Raw genomic sequence first — 6,000 nt, 5'->3', positions numbered from 1 at the left:
CGGCTATCGGGGAGCAGAAAAATTAGAGCAATAGTATACTAAATTTCGCGATGTTTTAAGTGTTTTATCTTCTTAAACCCTGGGCTGCGGGCACTTGTCACAAAGAATAAGGAAATACGGAAAAACGAAAGATACAAAGGTCTTGTTCAATCTCACTACAACGAGCTAACAATGGAACTTTGATGACTGTATTAAAGAGGTTTTGGCCGAATTACAAGGTAAAGCTAACAGTGAATCGTAGAAAGATTGCCAATCGACTACAAGACTGGAAAGATGCCGTTTTCAACTGACAGGTAGTTCAGTACAGTTTTAATTCGAAACAATTCACCACAAGGGCCGGTTAAAAGCTCTGAACATTTGATTTACATACTGTCAGTTTTAGCATGCATCTATAATGTTTTTTAACCGTTTGCTATTTTACAGATCATCCTTGTAGCCCTTTCAATTATTTTTCACCCCTCTTTTTATTCTTAGTAAATGAATAATTAAGCCGATGTGCCAAATGTATTAGGCTCAACCATTAGAATCAACCATTCAGCGTGAGCATATGTTAAAGTAATTTGAGTGCCACTTCCTGCTAAGTCCGATTGGTTCATTCACTCACAATTTTAAATTAATTTAAGTGTAGCAATTAATCAATGGTGAAACTTTTCAAGTATCATAGATCGAAATTATTATTTTGCAAATAAATAAAGAAAGAAAGAAAGAAAGAAAGAAAGAAAGAAAGAAAGAAAGAAAGAAAGAAAGAAAGAAAATAGCACCCCATAAAGGATTAGCTGTCTTTCACGGGCACGGCTTATAAAAATGACTACGCTGTCTCGCGAATGAAGATGGGTTAATGTATGCATAACGCTTGAATTATTTGGCGCGAAAGCTATGATAAGTACCGATTGTTTCCTTGATTCTTTATTTGTCTTTGGACATTACCTTTTCCACAAAGCTGTAGATTTTCTTAGAGTAAAGTTCAACAAAAACTTTTGCGAATATTTTTTAGTCAGACTGAAGTATTGTTATCCTCCAAATATTGTCCATGAAAACCGCGCGTTCGCGGCTTTGATTAAAAGCGCCCAAGGATGTTGATACTAAACACGTTACACGTTGACTGAAAGGGCACGTGGGATGTAGTTCAATTTTTGGTTCAAAATGTTAGGAACATGTTAAACATGCGTTACTGCAAACAAACAGTAACTACTCAAACGAAACCCAAGTACACAGTACATATATATTCTTGGAGGTAAACGTGCGTTACGACCATAAAAAGCCGATTGAATAATGTGTTGCAAATTAAAACATGTAGATGCATACAAAATACAAAGGCCTTGGTGAAATCTCGACATATTGTTGGAGTAACTTCCCTTAATTAATTATGTAATCATTAATTTCGGCTCAGCCAATACCACGCAAACCTCTATCAACAGTAGAGAACTTGAAAATTGTTAACAGTTAAGATACAGAGGCCAGCTTATCATAGCTAGTGTTTTGAAATTCATCAAACCAAACAGAGGCGAGAATACGATAAAATATTTGAACACACCTTGCCGCGCAAGTCCATCTGACTCATACGCTAATAGTTAAAAAATCAAGGGGTGGCTTAATAGATTATTAAAACTCAAGCAACTTTTCAAGCATGAGCGATCAAAATTATTATGTTGCAAATAAATAAATAAGTGAGGTAATCTCCAACAAAGCATCTTAACTGCATTTCATATAAATTTTCGTTTTTCTTTTGATAAACCCTTGTTGTTTGCGAACTGAGCCGCTCCAGAATGTGTCTAGTGTATCAGGGCTGGCGAAGGACACAAACCTTTGACAGGCTGTCAAGTGCACTCAACCATCGTTCTCTATGGCTGGCCGAACAGAAGATCTCTTTCAAGTAACACGAGTCTTGTGTTCATGCTCTTTAATATAGGGGTTAGCAATTTACATGTAATCAATATACGTTACACGCACTCTATTTGAGTGTTCTCTCAGTGAACGAGTAAGAAAAACTCTTCCTTCTTTTCCTACAGTTAGGCCGGCAATGGAAACTCTCACATGTGATAGTCGTGATGCAGACTCGTCGCATTGATTGATTCAAACTTTTAAGTTTGCATCATACGTTCGATATTATTATAAATCGATAGGAGGTTTTTTTAAGAAACTGTGGTCACTGCCGACGGGAAAATAAAATCCGATGTTTGGTTTTATCAGTAGGGCGGATAAGTGACCACATCGTTTGTTGGGGATGGGACGAATTTTATTTGGCGCCAAAAGTTGTCCTGGTGCAGCTCGTGCATTGGAGCATCAGGAACATCATCAGTGTCACGAAATGAACAAAAATCAATTTCCACATACCTATACAGAAACACTCGGCGTGCATTAATAATCTAAACAGGTGTATGTTCAACTTACCTTGCTTAGTTCAACTGTTTAGTGAAGATGATACCACTGAAAGGAGCCCAGGATCTCAATCGCAAGTGCACAGAGTTGATCAAGGAATGATCATGCGAATGACCATTTATGTAGTTTTATGTCTTAACTGATTGAGACTTCAGCCAATCAGCCCTAAGAGAGAGAGAGAGAGAGAGAGAGAGAGAGAGAGAGAGAGAGAGAGAGAGAGAGAGAGAGAGAGAGAGAGAGAGTGATTTCAAGCCTATTCATACTTATATGGCAATGATTAAGGCACGCATGCATAAAAATACATGCAAACGGAGTGTTTTCACACAGATGGCCTTAAAACACGCTTTTGCCACCATAGGACTTATGGTGCTATAGAAACGGGATTCTTCTTAAATTAAAGGTATGGGGAACTTACTGTGATTATTTAAAGAAAAGTTGCGGATCTTAGCACTGTTTGTCAGCATGATTTTTTGTTTACCTGGGGGTACATGACATCCCTACAGTATGTACTCAAGATTCTTGAGTTCTTACCTTAATGAAAAGGCGAAGCAACTTCATAAATTGGCAAAGAAACACACTTTTATTCACTCTCCACTGTAAATAGCATTTTCTGTATGTACTTTGCGGTGTTTTTTATCTTAATAATCCACTGAGTTTAGGTCCCAGACTCCACGGACTGCTGCGCACGAGAAAATTAATTAGTTGTCATTCGTGCGCGACAAAAACAACAGAAAACAAAGGAAAATTTACTGTACTCAAGATTCTTGAGTTCTTACCTTAATGAAAAGGCGAGGCAACTTCACAAATTAGCAAAAGAAACACACTTTTATTCAGTCTTCACTGTAAATATTTATTTCTTAGCACTTTGCTGAGGTTTTTTTTAAATAATCCACTGACGTTCATAAGTTCTAAAGTTCACGGATTGCGGCCCAAGAGAAAATTAATTACTGTAGATGTCATTCGTGCGCGACAAACTGACAACTCTACGAACTCGAAGAAACTTCACAATTTTACTGTGTAACTAGATTATTTCTTTCTTGTTTTTTTCATGTTCAGCAATAAAAAAGTTGAAACTTTTGAGAATCAGGTATATGCCTCATCAGTTGCTTTATAAAAAGGCTACGTGCTCATCACGGTTGGATACTGCTGCTTGGTTTACTTCATGAGACATTGTTGTTTAGCAAATGCAGAATAAACCAAAAGAACGTTAATCAATCGTTAAAGATCATTCGTGCAGAAAACGGAAATCATTCGTAGCTTTTGTTTAATTAAACCCATGGGAAGGAAGAGGTAAAATTCTGCACTTTTCTTCAATTACTGAACAACGATACTTCAAAGAAACGAGTTCAATATAACCGAGTAACATCCTCCTTTATTACGGAGACAACTTTTCAAGCTTGAACGATCAAAATATTGTTGTTTTGCAGAACAAATAATTAGATGAGGTGACCTCCAACAAAGTATCTTAAGCCAGCGACACACCTGGCGATTTTATGCGCCGATTGCGGCGAACGTGATCACCAGCGACGATTAATCCTTCTTTTTGCCCAATGCCCTTACGCCCTTACCCCGCTTGGCTTGAAGAAAACGGAAACGACTACTACGCAGGCTAACGAAATATTGTCCTGCTGGTTAACTGTATGGTAACAGCTTCCCCTTATCAGCGGCCATCTTCAAAAGCAACGCCTTGAAAGTCCTGGGGACGAGGTTAAGTCATTCGGCCTTTTCTAATGTCACAAAAAATATTATAACATAGCGCGCGCGCATCCTAATCTAATTTCTATTGGCGTCATCATGGTATATTTCTCAACATACGCACGGCCGTGCGTCCATCCGATGACGTGTGCAAGTTAGATGAAGGAGAAGCATGCGCGCGCTATGTTATAAAAAACTTTTTACAGAGAGACAGCACCATAAAAAATGTATATTTATAAGAGCTTGTCGAAGTGAATGAAACGTTAAGATTAAACCAATATGAAAAATCACTTTCACCTTTTTTTTTGTTCAGAGTTTTTGTTATTAATCAGGAACAAAACCTGTTTTCCAGAAATCGTTTACTTTATTTTCACTATGTTATAAAAGAATTGATTCATGCTTTTAGCTGTGCGTATATCGAGTTATGGATGCACTTGGGAAGTTTGGAGAGCACTCAAGAAGCTAGAGTTGCTCTCGGCTGCGCCTCGAGCAACTCTTACGCTTCTCTCGTGCTCTCCAAACTTCCCGCGTGCATCCATAACTCGATATACGCACGCTAAGCATGAACCAATTCTTAAAAAGTCGATTGTAAGTTTTTCAAAACATTGCCTGTGACAACATCTGCTTTGGCTGATCGTCTGTGGTTATTCCGGATGTCACAATTTTTTCCCACGTCCTTTTTTTTTAACTGATTGATGGATTTCACTGGTGCACCAAAAACATTGTACTTTTGAAAGAATGATTGTTCAGTCTCATTCTACCCTGACGAGAAAATTTAATTTAATTTATCTTAAGTTATCTTGAATGGAAATAATGTGGGTGAGTGACTTACTGCAGGTTTTCCAGAATTTCAGTGAAGATATCCGACAGGTCATCAAAGTCGTGCAAATTGTAGACGTGGTCTCTTGCAATCTCTACCAGCTGATCTTCAAACTTCAAATACTCCCTAACTCCGATGGCAACAGTCATTACTCATTTAGTCTGGCAAAAAGGAGAAACAGTCAGCTTGCTTTTGAGAAAAAGAAGGGAGAAAAAACAAGTGTTTGTTATCGGGAGTAATTACACTGAACATTTCTAGAAGAGTTTCAATCAAGCTACAGGCTTTCGTAGTGAGACCGACTATTGAATACAATGCCACTGTCTGGGACCCTTACGTAACTAAGAACATACAACAGGTCGAAATGATTCAACGCCAAGCAGCTCGTTGGGTACTTGGGCGCTACGACAGATTAGGCGGTGTCACTGATATGTTGTCTTATCTCAAATGGAGATCTCTGGTGTTCAGGCGATCTGACGCACGTCTGACTGTATGCTGTACAAACAGAGTAACTGGTTAGCCACTTACGAGTGCGACAAGCTTCAGAAAGAACATAAGAGCAGAATGGACACCAGGCTCTCGTCTCTTAGTCACCGATTTGAGCAGCCACGTTGTACATGTGATTATTACAAGAACTCTTTTTACCCTAGGACAATTGCGCAGTGAAACAATCTTCCACCAGAAATTATAACATCTACTTCGCCATGTTCATTTAGGCAATCTTTGTGTGATCTTATATATTAGTAATTTTATGTTACTGTTTTATTCATTGTTGTAATCCTTATTACAGTTTAAAGCAGTCTGCAATACTCCGTTAAGAGTAAAGACTTAATTGGTAAATAAAATAAATAAAATAATGCCAGGAATCTTTGCACTTCTTATTAATGTCACTTTTTAGGATAGATCTATTTAAATTCCATTATTAGAAGAGAGTCAGTTCCTTATGTGTTTTCTCTTTGAGGAGCTGTATAGCTGACGACAGCGGGATGTCGGCACTTCAAGGGTTACCTTAAGGGAGGGCATTATACTCGAGAGGGATTCAGAAGCAGGATTTGTTCTTCCATCCGTCAACAGAATCAGCAAATTCGGAACGTCCGACCTGTTTCTCC

This window comes from Pavona decussata, unplaced genomic scaffold (genome assembly GCF_977016875.1).
Source record: "Pavona decussata unplaced genomic scaffold, jaPavDecu1.1 SCAFFOLD_38, whole genome shotgun sequence".
Classification (NCBI taxonomy): domain Eukaryota; kingdom Metazoa; phylum Cnidaria; class Anthozoa; order Scleractinia; family Agariciidae; genus Pavona; species Pavona decussata.
This window is presented reverse-complemented; position numbering follows the sequence as displayed.